Here is an 18333-nt window from a genome sequence, read left to right as displayed (position 1 = left end):
GAAATTCCTAAAAGAAAACATAGGAATAAAGATCCTTGACATGAGTCATGGCAGTGATCTTTTTGGATATGACACCTATCTGATGAAGGTTAACATCTAAAACATAAATAAGTTGTACAACTCAATAGAAAAAAAAAAAACCACAAAAACAAAAACAGAAACAGAAACAAATAACCCAATTAAAAAATGGACAAAGGACCTGAATAGACAGTTCTGCAAAGAAGATACAAGAAAAGCCATTAGGTACATGAAAAGATAATCAACATCACTAGTCCTACAAATTAACATACACATTAAATACAAATTAAAACCACAATGAGATATCACCTTACACCTGTTAGAATGGCCGTCATGAAAAAAATAAGAGATAACAAATGAATGGCATGAATGTGGAGAAAAGGTGGATTACTATTGGTGGGATTACAAATTGGTACAGCCAGTATGGAAAACAATATGGAGAATCCTCAAAAAATTAGGAACAGAACCACCGTACAAGCCAGCAATTCCACTTCTGAGAATATATCCAAAGGAAACATTAACTCAAAAAGATACCTGCACCCCTATATTTATAGCAGCATTATTTGCAATAGCCAAGACATGAAAACAATTTAAGTGTCCATCAGTGAATGAATATGGAATATTATTCAACCATAAAAAATGAGGAAAACCTACCATTTGTGACAACATGGATGAAACTTGAAGGCATTTTGCTAAGTGAAATAAATCAGACAAAGACAAATTCTGCATGATCCAATATGTAGAATCTAAAAACAAACAAACAAAACAAACACAAACCAAGCTCATAGAAAAAGTTATCAGACTTGTGGTTACCAGAGGCAGGGGGTGGGAAGAAGGGGAATTGGAGGAAGATAGCCAAAAGATACAAACTTCCAGTTATGAGATAAATAAGCACTAGGGATGTAACGCACAACATGATGACTATAGCTAACAGTGATGTATGATATGCAGGAAAGTTGTTAAAAGAGTAAATACTAAGAATTCTTACCACAAGAAGAAAAAATTTCCCCTTTATTCTTTTCCTCTTTCTTTTCTTTTTATTCTATTAATTTGAGAAGATGAATGTCAGCTGAACCTACTGTGGTAAGCATTTCACAATATACGTATTGTATATTGTACCATCATATTGTACATCTTCAATTTATACAGTGATGTGTGTCAATTATTTCTCAATAAAACTGGGGGTAGGGTAAAGATGCTATTCCATTGCCTTCTGATTTCCATGGTCTAAGTCAAGAAGTCAGCTGTAAGTCTTGTTGATGTTCCTTTGAAAGTAATCTTTCTCTGGCTTAATTTTTTTTTAAACATTTATCAATGTTTTTGTGTCTTAAATGTTTATTTGTTTATTTTTGAGAGAGAGAGAGAGAGTAAACAGGAGAGGGGAAGAGGGAGAGAGAGAATCTCAAGCACACTCTGTGCTGTCAGTGCAGAGTTGATGTGGGGCTTGAACTCACGAACCATAAGATCATAACCTGAACCAAAATCAAGAGTCAGATGCTTAACCAACTGAACCACCCAGGCACCCCTTTCTCTGGCCTAATTTAAGACTTTCTCTCGTTTTTAATTTTTTTTATGTTTTATTTTATATTTATGAGAGAGAGACAGAGGATGAGCAGGAGAGGAAAAGAGAGTGGAGACAGAATCTGAAGCAGGCTCCAGGCTCTGAGCTGTCAGCACAGAGCCCGATGTGGGGCTTGAATTCACAGGCAGTGAGATCATGACCTGAGCTAAAGTCAGACGCCCAACCGACTGAGCCACCCAGGCACCCCACTACTCATTAGGTTTTAAGCAGTTTTATATATGAGATTCCAGATACTGTTTTCATTGTATTTATACTACTTAAATCTGTGGATTGATACTTATAATAGTTTTGGAAAACCGGTAGTCATTAACTCTTCAAATTAACTCTCCGAATATCACTTATACTCTAATCTCTCCTCATTTCCTTCTGGGACTTCCGTTACGTGTCCTTTTCAGAATGTCCCTTTTGCACTTACCTGTTTTTGTATTATTTTTCTCTCTGTGCTTTTGTGTGGGTATTTTCTATTGGCTTGTTTTCCAATTCCAAAAAAACCATAGAGTCTCCAGGAAACCTTTTTTTATTTCAGCAATAGCAAGGGCAGCTATTGGGAGAATCAATCTTTTCAAGCCAACCCAAGATTGAGCTGGACTAGGGCTGTGATGAAGTTTTGGGAAAACCCAATCTAGTTCTCTTGATCCTGTTCCTAAGGCATGATTTCCCAGGACTTTTAATTATAACCTTGGGACGACTTTGATTTACCAAATCTGAAAGCCTGAGATAGATTCAGTTCTTCTCTTCAGAGGTTTACCACTTAGCTCTTTAGCTTTCTACTCCACACAGCTTCAAATGGGGCAAATGTCTTCAAAGAAAGATGAGATAATGTGTCGGAGATTCCTTAAATCTCCCCTTTTGTTATTTTAGCCTCAAAAAAGCCCAAATTTCTGCTGGTTTCTCTGCCTCCCAGGAATGGTCTCTTGCCAAAAGCCAGGTCTGGATTTTAAAACTCTAGATGCACTCAGATTTAGTAAGTATCTCAGATTAAAAAGTACCTGTAGATCAATTCACCACTCTTTCTAGAGAATTCATCCCTTGCCTACTTTCCTTTTAATCCTCCTCCCCTGGAATGCTCTTTGTTTCCTGAGCATCACAAGACTATGAGATATTTCACTCTACTTTTTGGAAGCTTTCAAACTAGCTCCTTAATCTCCTGTAAAGCTTCAAAACTCAGCAAATGTCTTATAGGGAAAACTGGCCATGCATCTGACATCTCCCCAGTCTTGAATTTTGTCACTCTAGCTTCACACAACCACTAAAACCTTTATTTTCCCAGAAGTAGGTTCAGCCTGGGACAAATTCTGATCCTTAGGCCATGCCTACAACCATCACCTGCCCTCAGAGGGGGATAATCATCAGCTTCTCTCTCTGAAACTGTAGTCTAACTTGTCCTCCCATATCTCTCCGGCACTTTTTATATCATCAGTTTTAAAATTCACCCAGTTTTTCATAATTGTTTTCAACAGGAACACTGCCTTGCCACAATCTATAGCATCATGCTCAAAAGGAGAAATCTACACAAATCTCCTAAAAGTCTTTGCTGCTTCCATTCTGGCCACAGTGTAAGCTATTTGCCACACAGAAACCAGGATGATCCTTTTAAATCATAAATCAGATCCTGTCACTCCCACTGCACTTATAATAAAATCCAAACTCCTTATCATGTCTTCAAGGACCTATATGTTCCTGTCCTGATACCTTCCTAACCTCATCTCTTAGCTTTCTTCTCCTTGTTCACTGCACTCTAGCAGCGTGAACAGAACATGACTACTGGATACATATTGTGGGTAACTGCTCCAGGCCTTCTAGTTATTCCTCAAGCACACTTACTGGAAATCCATTCCTGTCCCCATCCCACTCTATCCCATTACATACTCTGTATAAGACCAGGGACATTGTCTACCTTGTTCCATACTTTACTCCCAGCACCTAAAATAGTGTCTGGCCATATTATAGATATTAGATAAATATTTACTTAATAATTGAATGAATAAAATCAAAGCCAGTTTGGCTGAAATGTGGCTGGGGCTCTGAAGCCCTAACAATTACCTCATCTTTACTGATGATGATAACCTAGTTAATTTAGAATTGACCACATATTTTTCATAAAATTTTAATTAAACTCTTAGAGGAATACTGAAACATATACAAAGCAACATGGGGTTCCAAGTATCACAGTTTAGAAATGAAATGGATCACTAAGATTCCTTCCAGTTCTAATAGTCTAGCCAAAAATAACATATTAGGGGAAGAATGACAACTGAATGTCCTAAAAGATCTGTTTCACTGATACTGTTTTTTTTTTTTTTCTGGCAAGAAAGATACATGCCCTTAAATGCCATAATAATCAAGAAAAACTATGTCCTTACTTTACAGCTCCAACTTATTTTCTAGTGAAACCTTTTTGATTCAGTGTCAGGTTTTAGAAACCCAACTGAAATTAGTTCTAGGCTTCTTTCTGAACAAAAAGGACACTCTTCTCCAGAATGCATTAGAATCTATACAATTAGATATGCTTGTGGCAATTTCACACGTGTGGCTTAAGTTTTTGCAGGTTTGCAGTTTGGGTCCTTAAGAGCTTAGGCACAGAGTTATATAAGTTTCATCTGTGGGTAAGAAGGAAAAATAAAATAAAATAAAATAAAATGTTCCCACTGACCTATGCTCTACTTTCCCTGCAGATAAAAAGGGACTTCTGTTTATGGAACTTCACAAAAGTAATGACTACATAACGTCCAAAGAACTCTAGTCCCTGGAAAGAAGTGCATTTCATCAAATTAGGTCATTAGTAATCATTCACACAGACCTGGTATTTTCTTCTCACCTCCATGAAAAATATCAGTTTGTTCTTTGTGTGTGTGCAACTTCCCATTATTCCTCAGGACAAGATTTCCCTGAAGTACCAGTTTAGAAGACGCAAGGGCTGTTAGGTACACCTTTGGTACCTATCCCTTTTCACTGCAATACATATCTTTCATGATTTTATTGACCAAAGTAGGGCATGATTTGGTTTATTTGCTTAAATAAAATAACATAGAAAGGATGAGTCATTATAAAGATAAAACTTAATCAAGCTAAAACTTAAAATGAGAAATAATTACCTCAGACTATGGAAAAATTATTTGGGGACAACCTAATTCCATAACCAGAAGGTAAATTATGGGTGAGATAATGAAAAAAATTTTGGTGTTTATTCTTAGCTCATCTTATTAGCATCATCAAATATTATGGTAACACCAATCAGAGCCCACAACTAATACTGTATATCTAAAAAAAAAAAATCAAGGTAATTTGAGATTTACACAAGTTCTACTGACTTTTTACAATTAACCTTGATGCATTTTTAACTCTCAAGTACTCATGTTATATATAGGTAATCATATATATATATATATATATATATATATATATATATATATAGCAAAACACCTGAGAATTTTTCATGACTAACACAGTTAGACTTCTCAGAGACAAAGATGATTTCTTTTCAAATTAGCCTTTAGGATTCAGATACTTAAAATGCTTCTTACTTCTGGGATCAAAATTGAAAACACTTTGACTCTAGATTTTTAGGAACATGGTAACCAAATTAATAAAAACTGTTACTTCTCACTTCTAAGGGCTAGCGTATAAATCAGAAGTTTCAAATGGTGACCAGGAGAGACCAAATTCAACACACAGATAAGTTTTATTTGATCTACACAGTGATTTTTTTAATTTGAATTCATTATCAACATTTAAAAGTCAGGAAATTTCACTTTAAAAATCCAGGTATCAAGCTTTTCTTGAGAAAGACCATATAGGCTGTGCTCTGCACAGAGAATCAACCTAAGTAGTAAGTGAGGCTGACATGCAACACATACGTATTTGTTGTGCCAGGTCTGTATCCACAAAATGAAGGAGTGCCTTTATCTAATTTGTAAAAAGGTGCTACACAGTCTGGAATGATACTGACTCCAGGCCTTCATTCCCACGTGGTAGCAATTACCTGCTGCCTGACAAAGAATGTAAGTTTGAATTTATTCCAGTCCCCACCACTCCCTATTACCCACCTGCTTCACTATGTTTGGGGATCTGCCTGGTTTCTATATAGACATTTCAGTTTACAACTTTTGGTCATCATAAAAAGGAAATGATATTTTTGATTTATTCATCTAAATAATGTAAGTTTAGATTCATGTTGCAGAGGTAGGGTGTTCAGCTCCTGATAACAATACAGATACTCAGTAATCAGGCTTTACAATGAGATAGATCTGGATATCTGTCTAACATTGGAAAGTTATAGGAACTTTCATGTATCAATTTCTTTATCTGGGAAATTAGTCTAATATTACCTATTTTGTGAGTTTGCAGAAGACTAAATGAGATTACATGTAATATAATGCTTAGTGTATATTAAGTACTTTTTTAAAGTGTGATTTCATGTTAAATGCTGGAATGACACCCTCTCTCTGGCCCTGAAGAAAAGGGCCTTGAGAGTTATTTCTGGAATCTTAAATTTCATGAATATTTGTTCAAATTTATTAGACTATAAAGCATAAAGCATGAAGGCAGGGATCATGTCTACCTTTCATTATTTTCTCCCCAACACTGGCACACAGTAAGAACTTTAAACTTGCTAGTAGGATAAATAAAAAATGAAATGACTTTCCAGGCTGCACTGGGAGTTGGGAAAAGAGCAAACTCCTTCTCACTCCCTAATCCATGGCATACTTTTCCAACATGAATCGGGAGATACAATTAAAATAGTATTCAATGTCAAATGAAAGGCAAATGAAATATGCAGGTGAACAGTGTAAACAAAATTAAACATTTGTCTTGGGTTGACGTAGATTTTCCTGGTCAATTAAACTGTATGATATCATGATACATTAAAGCAAAAACAGGAAGGGTCCAACCACCCCCACCATTTAAGATGCACAAGGAGGCTATTAATAAAAGCATTAACTCAGGTCATGTGATCCAGAAACCCAATGAAAGAGCTACCAACTGTCACTTTTCAAGTGGCCCCAGGAAGAATAGGGTAACAGATGACTAAAAGATATTTAAAGATAAGAATTTTGGAGCCTAATGCACTCTTTATAAAAGAATGGGCCAAGGGCAGAGTTCAATGACTTCTGAACACTGTCTCCTCTTTAAAATAAAACAAAAACAACAAGTTGGTGTGCCCAGAAGACTAAGCTACTCAATTGTCCTCTGTGGGCAGAAATACACTGAGACTTTGCCAGGGTTTCCTCAATGAAAAAAATAATAATAAAGTAGTTGACACCTTCTAGTTAGCCAGCTTGAATCTAAAATGTAAAGGCAAGTGAGATTTGTTTTTTTAACCTTTCTTTGAAAGCATGCAAACTGGTATGATATACTTTAGTTATCCAGGACCCTCATTTTTATATTAGTGCAACTAGAAAAGGGATGCTACCTCCATGTGTGCAATGTAGCACAAAGGTATGATCACTGAGGCATACAACCAGAATGTGTCAGTTCAGAGGGGAAAAAAATCTCCCATCTCTGGCAAAATATTTTACACTAAAATCTATAGCTATTCCATTGCAAGACTTACTAAGTGATATACCCAGGGGAGAACGTGCTTCATGTTGCAATAATAATAAGGTCTGGTTTGTACAAGGAATGGTTTGATCTACTCTCTTTTTAAAGGATAATGAAATTTTTTAGCTGTTCAAAAACTGGGTAATTTGTGATCATATATTCCCTAATATGGAAGGTTCTAGTGGCTTCACTTTAATCACCTAGGTCTTATGCCGTTGGAAAAAAATATATTAGATGTTGCTTTGATACATAAATGCTTTGTTTTTTAAAAAAGAAAAGAGATTTTTCTATTTCTACCAGTGAAAAGGCTATGAGCAGAGCTGCCATTCGTTGACTCCTGTTATTTGAGTAGGTGCCTGTAAAGGGCCAGGTGGTGTTTATGCAGATGACTGAGCAAGTTACAATGTGTTCTTCCTTTTGGATAAAACATTAGTGTATCAGATGTGACAAATCAGATGTTCATCTTCCGCACTTCTGCATTATTTTACATTGAGAATTAGATGATGTGCTGGCTTAGCTTTTTGCTTTTCTTTTTTTCTTGAGAATGAGTTCATAAATAAAGTTCTCTCTACACCCTGCATAATCACAGTCTCACAGAATAACTAACTGGCTAGGTAATATGATAATTACAGCCATATCTATCTTGCATTGTACAAGAGAAAAAGCATGTGTTCTGGGTAACAAAAAGCACACCACTCATATCCTCTAAGAGCTATTTAATATGTTACCCATCCTTATACTCTCACTGTCAAAGAAAAACATGATCTTCTCATTCTGACATCGTGGGGTGAGCCACCTGAGGAAATTAGCATCCTAGAAATGGATGCTAGCATCCATGTCCACCTAGGAAGTTAGCATCTTCTGAGCACCAACATGCAAGGCTCAAAACCGTTCTCCACTTGTACAAAGCAAATGCCTACTTCCAATCCAAAGGGATACCTTTGGTAGGTTACATAGAATTTTTAAATCAGACTTTAAAAGAGCCCCCAAATCATTTTTAAATGAACTGACAACACTCCCATCTGTAGAGACAGCATTGCCCCCACTTAGTATCACCATGCTTTCAAACCCCTCCAACTCCCCCTGGCTACTCTCCACACTACCATTTTGTCCAAGAAAAGACAGCCAGAGAATCCCCATGAAGACAGATTTCCAAAAAGAACAAATGAGAGCTTGCATTGTTTTGTGTACTCGAAATCTTTATTTTGAGAGCTCCTGTGAAGAATTAGAATAGCACTCAGTGTGGCTAGGGAGAAATTAATAGATTAAGGTAAGTGAATAGCTTAAGAACTCTTAAAGTTTTATTAATGCTCTTAATTCATGCATTCACTCAACAAATATTTATTGAGCTTCTATCATATGCAGTTCAAGATAAGGCCTTTTTAACCAGGGGACAATGACAGAGGAGTTATAAGCATATAAGAAAAACACAAATATACTAAAGAAATTTCAGAGGGTAAGTGGCATCACAGAAGAATTTATAGAAAAGATGTTTTTTGCTGAACCCTGGAGGGTGGATAGGCTCTAAGACATGAAGAGTAGCTGGAAAGAAAGAAGGATAGGAGGAAGGCCTCATAATTCCACACCTCTAATAACGTATGACTACCACGCCACCACTATTAATAATAATTTTATTATTTATGTGCAATAAGTACTATTAGCATTCTCATTTTACAAAAAGAAAGGGAAGAGAGATTAACTAACTTGCCCAAAGTCACTACAAGAATGTGGAAAAACGGGGCGCCTGGGTGACTCAGTCAGTTAAGCGTCCAGCTTTGGCTCAAGTCATGATCTCATGGTCTGTGAGTTTGAGCCCTGCGTTGGGTTCTGGGCTGACAGCTCAGAGCCTAGAGCCTGCTTCTGATTCTGTGTCTCCTCTCTCTGCCCCTCCCCTGCTCATACTCTGTCTCTCTCTCTCTCAAAAATAAACATTAAAAAATTAAAAAAAAAAAAAAAGAATGTGGAAGAACTGAATTCTAAGCAAAACAGTCTGGACTCCAGAGCCCATGCTTATGACTATGCTCTATTACCACAGAATGAGCCACGCTGTGGACCTTCCTGAGGCTCACATGGCTGTTGGCAGAAGTCAATTCCTTGTATTGCAGGACTGAGGTCCACCTTTCTTGCTGGCTGTCAGCTGGGGGCCAGTCTTAGCTCCCAGAGACCCTGCAGTTCCTTGCTATGGGGCCCCCTCACAATATAATAGCTTGCTTCTCTCCAGCCCAGGAGAATCTCTCTCCAGAGTGCTAAAACAGAGTCCATTATAATCAAGGAAGTGATTATCCCATCACCTCTGCCATATAATGCAACCGAATTAAGGAAGTGACTTTCTCATCATAAAAACAGACCCCATTCATGCTCAAGAGAAGGAGATTATTTATGCAAAGCATGTATACCAGGGAATCTTGAGGGCCATCTTAGAATTCTATCTGCTGCAGTGTGTTCCCAGAAGCACATCCTGGGACAAGGATTGATATGAAAGTTATTTTTGAAGAAGCTTTCCAAGAAAAAACAGCAAAGGAATGGGGAAGTGGGCAAAAATGTTAAGGGAGCCGAACAGGATGCCATTACTCAGCAAAGTCTCATGAGGGATAACCTTAACTCAATTCCACCAGTGGGTTGCACCGTTTAGGTTACAACTAAGGGCTGTCCAGATCCAGAGTGAGGGACCTGGAGTATTATAACCCCGTCCCAACTGGCCATTGGTTTGGGGGCTATCTGCCAAGGATGTAAATTCCTAGACTTTTCGGGCATTTGCAGGCAAACTATACACTCACAGCCTAAAAGCAGCTTTCTGGCAAAACAATGCAGGTGCTGGCTGTCAGGAGTGAAAGCCTCTGGGGGTCAACATGAACAAAATGGCAAAGGGATCTGAAGAAATAGTAGGGGAATGTTAAAATCATCTGTTACATGAACTTTTGATAAACAACTTTTAAGTATCAAAATTACATCATTGTGTTGTAAAAGAAATTACACGAATGCAATAAATTGTTTAATGAAATTGTGTAGACTTCTGGTTTTGTCAAAATAATAAGCTAAGTTAATATGGATACCCCCCCCACATACATACAATATAATACAGAAATGCAGAATAAATCTGAAAAGAAGCTGAAAATGATTCTTTAAACCTCTGTATGAAGCCTTGAACACACTCTCAACCTGAACATGCACAAAATCTACCAGAATCAGCACAGCAAAGGCTTTGAGGACTGAACCTCTGTAGACCACCAAGGAAGGTGCACAAACTGTGAAATAGCGCTGCAGAGTCTTTGAAAACTAAACTGACATCTAAGCCCACAGAAACCAAGTCAGGACTTGAAATATAAGTCTCACGGTGTTAACTGCTTGCTTTTTAAAAAAAGAGAAGCAGCAGCAGCCGACCCCATTCTCCAGATTTTAACTGAGCCCCGAATCTCAAAACACAGTATTCAAAATGGCCAACACACAGTCCAAAATTATTCAACATGCAAAGAACTAGGAAAATCTAAACAACTGAAAGAAAGAGGCAATCAACACACACCAACACTAAGATGACCACAAATATTGGAATTATCAAACCAAAAAAAGCTATGGCAGTTATTATAGCCAGGCCACATGGAGTAAGGGCAAACAACTACCTAGAAACAAATGGAATTTAGGCATTTTCAGTAAAGAAATAGAAGCTACACAATAAGTACTAAGTGAAAATTCTAAAACTGAAAAATACAATAACAGATTTTTTTAACTCAATAGACAGATCTCAGTAGTAGTACAGAGATAAGAGAGCCAGTAAACTTGAAGACAGATCAGTAGAAATTATCCAATCAGAATAACAAGGGGTGAAGGTTCAATAAGAAACAAAGCTTCATATTGGAACAATATCACAAAGTCTACTATTCATCCTCCTGGAGTCCCAGAAGGAGGGAAAAGAAAATGGTACCGACAAGTATGTAAATAATGGCTGAAGATGCCCCAAATTTGGTGAAAGACATACATTTACAGATCCAAGAATCTCAGTAAACCAAAGAGGATACATTTAAAGAAAACCATGCCAAGACATATAATTAAAATGCTAAAAGCTTTACCCAATTCTGCTTTCCTCACCCTTCACAGGTATGTCTCCTGAAAACACCCCACCACAAACCTCCACATATAAATACCAGAGTCTCAGAGCCTGCTTTCTGGGGAATCCCACCTGTGATAATAGCAAAATTAAGTCTACCTCTAGAGAGGCAGAGGAGAGGATGGAATTTGAGACATGAATAGGAGAAAGTTTACAAGCTTAACCTGGGTATCTATTATATTATTTTACTTTTTGTATGTTTGAAATAGTTTACAATTTCGAAAAACATATGTATGTCTCCAGCAGACATTGTGATACATATCACAGTAATTTAAGCCAATTATTTCTGCCAGTCACATAGTAACTTCTGGAAAATCCACAGTATGCAATGTAGTTAATAATCTGGACCAAGGGTGGGACGAAACTTTTAAATATCGAGATGTCAAGTGAAATTGTCTTAAATGTACTTAGCTAATTTTTTCTGAAAGTCGCTTGTAAAAAATATTTTTAAAGTCTAGAGAGAAAAATAACTCTGCAATAAAAACAAATATTCTATTCTTACAAGACCAAAATGATAGACTTTTCTAACAGAATTTCCTTTCATTAGGTTTTTAATAGCAATTTGAAAGAAAGACAGTATCAAAAAGAGGTTTAGGCTGCCACTGACACCTCGGGTCCTGGCAATGTACACCCCTTGGGCCACACCAGTAGGCCAGCCTGTCCAGCCTTTACCATGCTGGTCAAAAAAGGCACCAAGTGCATCAAGTACCTGATTTTTGGATTTAACTTCATTTTTCTGGCTTGCCAGGATTGTATTCCTTGCCATTGGACTTAGCTCTGAATCGACTTTGAGGCCAAGAGCATCTTGGAGCTGGAAATAATCATTCCAGCTTCTACACTGGAGTATATATTCTGATTGCAGCTGGTGCCCTCAGGATGCTGGTGCGGTTTCTCGGCTGCTAGGCTGCTGTGCAGGAGCCCCAGTGCATGCTGGGATTATTCTTTGGCTTCCTCTTGGTGACATTTGCCATTGAAATAGCTGCAGCCAGCTGGGATATTCCCACAAAGATGAGGTGATTAAGTCCAGGAGTTTTACAAGGATACCTACACCAAGCTGAAAACCAAGGACAAGCCCCAGCGGGATGCTAAAAGCCATCCACTCTGCATTGGACTACTGTGGTTTGGCTGGAGGAGTGGAACAATTTATCTCCGACATCTGCCCCCAAAAGGATTTACTCTCAAACATCCCAATGAAGCACTGCTCTGAGGCCATCAAAGAGGTCTTTGACAACAAATCCCACATCATCAGTGCATGGGCTTTGGGATTGCTGTGGTGATAATATCTGGAAGTCTTCAGTATGACCCTGTGCTGTGCTATCCACAGGAGCCGAGAGAGAATCTAGAGTCAGATTGTGCCCCTGAAAAGCAAAGTTTACCCCTGGAGGTGGGTGATTATTTCCTTGGGTGTTTTTTTCCCCCCGGGAGTCGGGGGGGATGCACTAACTTTAGTATTAATTCTGCATTTCTAAACAAAAAAAAAAATTATCCTATGTTTGTCTTTTTGATGCTTTGTTCAATACTGGTATTCACAGTAGCTTTGGTTTGTATTTTTTGGTTATTTGGTTTTGCTTATGTTAAGCAGAAATCCTGAAATGAAAGGTATCACATTTGCTATACTGTAGACAAAAGATATTGTACACAGAGAATTTTTTTACTTTAAATAGATTTTAAAATGTCTATCACATTTAATCAAGTTGTAACTTATGTTGAAGAAAATTTCATACATAATAAAAGATTATATGACAATTAAAAAGTTTATATTGCACTCATATTATTTCATGTTATCAATAAAATGTCTTTAGTTATGAATCCTCACGTTCCATGGCCACAACATGAAAATGAGCCATAATTTCACCCTTTCACTACTTTACATATTAGTCCTTGGAACTGTTCAAATTACAGGATGGCAAATCAAAAAACTGGTAAGGAAAACTGCTATCTTGAAACTTTACGGAAGTGAAAAAGCTGTTGGCCCTATGAATCACCAGGCGATAAATTCACCTTCTGCCTCCTCACCCTACTCACAGATTCCAAAACTAGCTGAGGACATTGGAAAGAGCCTGCTTAGTAAGAAATCTTTCTCTCTTTCTAATGTGTGCACACGCATGCACACGAGTACACACACACATACACACATGTGGCTTCAAGTTCACAAGCCTGCCAGCAGAGTGGGTGTGGAGAAGGGAAAGGATCTCTAAAAGCCATATATATATGTTCCAAAAAAAAAAAACCCAAAAAACAAAACTGCCCACAAGGACTGAACTTCCAGGAGTACAGATATATGAAGGACAGAGTAAGCAAAATTCTGTGTTTGCAGAATAGATTAAACATCAAAAAGAAGAGACCAAAAAGATATTCTCCTTAGAGTAAAATCTTTTGTTTAGTTATTTTTAATGCTTTCCCACAGAGAATAGAATATGAAACCAGGGAGCCCAATCTTATCTGAGAGAGAGAGCATTAAAGGGCATAAGAAAGAGGACTCAAGAGTTATTCAATGGACGAAAGATTGAAGAGCTTTGGTGGTATTTTTTTCCAGAGGACGACTTACACTACAGGAGCCTGAGGGAAAGAGTAAGAAGTCTTGGATAAAGGCTAAGACTGGTAAGCAAGTCTTGAGCTAAAAAAGAAGAATGGCCTTGTGGTAGTCAGCCAGAGGCAGTTTCAAGGGTTGCCATCTGCTTGTTGGTACTAGAGCTCTATCAGTGCTTGTTTCTAATCCTATGTCGGAAAAACAAGGCAATGTCACCAGATGAGATTCAGACTATCCAAGGAAACCAGACATCGTAGGTCTGTCAGCACTGGGTAAGTGACCACAATGTAAAGCATACTCTATCCAGATCTGCATGTCTTTATTAAGAAAACAAATTCCAAGTCTCTTGATTTCAAGAACTTTCTTACCCTATACAGGAGAAAAGATATCTGTGTGGGGTAACAGATGATTTTTAAAAACCATAAGCTGATGTCTCCCATTAACTACTGCTGTGTAACATGTAAGAATTAAGTACTTGAGGGAAGTAGAAGAAAGCAAGGATGGAAGAGATTCAGATGATGACCAGAATCAGAAAAAAGAACAATGGGAAACTATTTCCCGGAGGAGGGAAGTTTCACACATTTCTTATAAGTAATAGGTGTCATGGTTCCACAGAGTAGAGGAAGAGGAAGATAAAACAGACAAAAAATATTGTCACCTTCTAGAGTTCCAAGGCAGAAATGAGAAGAGTGTGCTTGAGGTTTTCCTGAAGCATTTACTAAGATGTATTCAAAACAAAACAAAACAAAATGCAATCAAAATGGGAAGCAGTTAGAGATTTAGCACAGATAGTTTTCCTTTGGCGAATGAATAAGAGACCTGAAAAGGGGCATGATTACAGCTTCAGGGGGAATTGCAGAGAATGGGTTAAAACTGTCAGGAACTATGAAGAGTCTGAGATTTTAATCTACTTGCAAGCCTACAAGTGAGCCTGCAGAAGTCATGAGCTCCTGCATCAGAGACAAAGGTCCTACTTTTTCATGGCACAACCAGCCACCTGCACATCAGTTTTGTTTTGGTTACCCCTACTCCCCAAATGCCACTGGGGTGATACAGAAGGGCTGGTGGATCCCGCACATACAGTAGGTTTGCATCACAGCTGAGGAATACTGAACTGAGGAAACCCAAATCTTCTATAATGAGCAGCGAGCAAGTCTGTCTGATCTTTGCTCCAATAGAAGGTATCATTTTATTATACTGGACAGTAAGCAAACCTGCATACTTGAAAAGATCATCCAGAACAAAAAGGCAGTTGGTCTTTCTGCTCACAAGATATTCAAAAATGCAAGAGACCTATAAAGAGTGGTCTCTGTACAAGCAGAGGATGGGAAGACCCTCAAAATGCATGCATAGGAAGTCAAGATGTCAGAGATGAAGGAATATAACAGAGCAGGAAATATAATAAGTGAGGAGAAAAGAATACAGCTTCTTTGCAGAAGAATCAGCAAAAATGTATTATGATCTAAAGGTCTGAACCTTCGGAACGGGTGTTGAAAGGAAAGAAGTAGGAAAGAAAGGATCCAACAAAACTACTCTGTATTGGTTAACTATTGCTACGTAGTAAATTACCTCAAAACATAATGACTCACAATAACAAACACCTATTATCTCACACAGTTTCATGGGTCAGGAATCTGGGGGCAGCTTAGCTGGCTGGTTCTGGTTCAGAGTCAGTCATGAGGTTGCAGTCTAGAGGTTGGCTAAGGCTACAGTCACCTGAAGGCTTCACTGGGGCTGGCCGATCTGTTTCCACACTGATGATTCATTCACATGCCTGGCAAGTTAGCACTGGCTGTGGTCAAGAAGCCTCAGCACCTACCCCTCCCCAAGGAGCACATCATAACATGCAAGCCAGCTTCCCCAAGAGTGACTGATCCAAGAGAAATCAAGAAAGAAGTCACAATGCTTTTTATGATTTAGTCTCAGAAGACACTAATGTTCTGATATTCTAGTCATTAGAAGCAAGTCACTAAGTCCAACTCACACTCAAGAGGAAGAGAATTGAGCTCACATCTTAAAGAGAATAGTAACAAAGACTTTATGGATACATTTTAAAACCACCACACACTCCAAGTGTATGTACTTGACACAATGAAGGAGCATATTATTAGTAAGCAATATGTGATGTCGCCACTAGTAAGACTGTAGTTGAAGCAGACAGGTCCTAGAGTAGGGTGTGGGTAGGTGGGCTGCTTTGGTGTGTTTAAGATAATATTCTAGAGAGGCAAAATTTCTAATTTGTTTCTTGGTTACAATGTATATTTTCTCAGGGCGCCTAGGTGGCTCAGTCGGTTAAGCATCTGACCAGTTCAGGCCATGATCTTGTGGTTTGTGGGTTTAAGCCCCGCATTGGGCTCTGTGCTGACAGCTCAGAGTCTGGAGACTGCTTCAGATTCTGGGTCTCCCTCCCCTTCCCCCCACTCAAAAATAAGTATTAAAAAATTTTAATGTATATTTTCTCTTTCTTATCTCTTTTCCCTATCACTAGTACGTAGTTCTTTGTACATAGATAATCGCAGATTTTTTTTTGTTTTATTTTGATTCAGCTATAATGCAAGTTGATGTTCCCATAGCAATTTTTAAAAAGCAAGCACTGCTGTCCAGGCAGAGGGGAAAAATTGATCCAGATGCTGAGGAGAAAATTGTGTTGATCTCTAACAGAGATTTATTATACTGAGGTTACAATCCGTTCCTTTCAGAGTCACAGGGTTCTTGTGGTCAGGTTGAAGAGCCAAAACCCTCTAATCTATGGCAGAACTCAATTTCCTCCATGGATTTATCACTTCCTAATGTTTGGCTTATTGCTTAATAGTGCCCTGATGATGAGATCTGTATGTATGCAGACAACTCTGTCAGTGCATCAGTGAGACTATAGTCAAGAACACCAGGTGGAATCCTATGACAATATCCCGGATATGAAATAATAAAGGCCTGAATGCAGGCAGTCATATTGAAAATAAAATAGAAGGGTAGGTTTCGAGAGAGTCCTGAGAGAGGATACTCAGAGCTTGGCAACCACTTTGAAGTAGGAGATGAGGGAAAGGAAAAGTAGAGGAAAACTCAGATATGTCTGGTTAGTCCTGGATGGCCCAGGGCTTTGGCAGTTTTAGCCGTGAAAGTGTTGTGTCCTGGGAAACCCCTCAGTCCCAGGCACAGGTACATTTGAATGCCCTGTGATAGGAATACCATTAACTTAAATACACAATACAGGAGAAGGAATGCTTTTGCCGTGGAAAATAAATTCTGTTTGGACACAGTGAATTTAAGACAACTGCAGAGGACACAAGGAAAAAAAAAACCAGAAATGCCTTTTTAGAGCCCAGTGAGAGGCTGGAGCTGGACACGGACAACTGTCAGGCATTCCATGAGAACTGATGTCAGTTCTCAGGGGATGAGAATCTCCTAGGGAGGCTTCTATAGTAAAAGGAAAAGGAGGGTGAGAAGAGGACTCAGGTTTGGGGCAGGGAAAGTGAGGGATGTGCATGCTCGTGGAGAAAGAGAACTCATCAAAGAAACTGAGAGGAAAGTGGGAAAAATAAGAGATGGTGATTGTCACAGAAACCAAGAAAAGAGGGAATTTTTTTACAAGATCCAAACGAAGGGCAAAAATGTCAAATGGTATAGAGAAGAATCCACTGGGTCCTGGAAATTGGGTCTGTTTCCTGTGGTGATGGGAAGGGAAGCAGACATTAGAGAGCAGTGCTAAGACTGTAGGGATCGCACCTGGGACCGGATAGCTCAGGGCGTCACATCCAAAAAATACATGCCCATTGGAGCCCCTGAGAACTGAGAGAGCAAAACCATGCACCATCACTTCCCACTCACTCTCTATTCCCAGGACCTGAGAAAACACTCAACCTTTACTGACAGCTTTATTTTAAAAACAACTCATATTTCTTGAAAACCTAGTATGTATCAGGCACTTGATATGCCTTATCTCATTTAATCCTACAGCAACTCAATCAGGAACTTATGAATATACATTATTTTGCTCCTCTTCAAGTTCTCTCCATTAAAAAAATATATATATGTAATGGCAAAAACTGAATACTTTTCTACAATGCGCCCTGTTCCAAGAACATCCCCTAGTCTTTGAGATTGTTCAGTATCTCTGAATCCTGAGTCTCCATTGTCTGCTTTGATTCCCAAGAATTAAATGAAATTTTTTTTCTTAAAAAAATTGTTCAAGGGCGCCTGGGTAGCTCAGTCAGTTAAGCATCTGACTCTTGATTTTTTTTTTTTTCAACGTTTATTTATTTTTGGGACAGAGAGAGACAGAGCATGAACGGGGGAGGGGCAGAGAGAGAGGGAGACACAGAATCGGAAACAGGCTCCAGGCTCTGAGCCATCAGCCCAGAGCCCGACGCGGGGCTCGAACTCCCAGACCGCGAGATCGTGACCTGGCTGAAGTCGGACGCTTAACCGACTGCGCCACCCAGGCGCCCCTGACTCTTGATTTTGACTCAGGTCATGATCTCATGGTTCATGAGATCAAGACCCACGTCAGGCTCTGTGATTCTCTCTCTTCCTCCCTCTCTCTCAAAATAAACAAACATTTTT

The 18333-nt window shown here is 38.6% G+C and overlaps 1 pseudogene; it reads left to right on the top strand.

Annotated features, from left to right (window-relative positions):
• The first annotated feature begins 11916 nt into the window (after positions 1-11916).
• On the top strand, positions 11917-12586 carry LOC124514114 (CD9 antigen-like; annotated as a pseudogene).
• Positions 12587-18333: the final 5747 nt, after the last annotated feature.

Source organism: Lynx rufus, unplaced genomic scaffold (assembly GCF_022079265.1).
Source record: "Lynx rufus isolate CCGP_SWC_20201006 ecotype Redwood Valley unplaced genomic scaffold, mLynRuf1.p SCAF_2, whole genome shotgun sequence".
Taxonomy (NCBI): Eukaryota; Metazoa; Chordata; class Mammalia; order Carnivora; family Felidae; genus Lynx; species Lynx rufus.
This window is presented reverse-complemented; position numbering and strand designations above follow the sequence as displayed.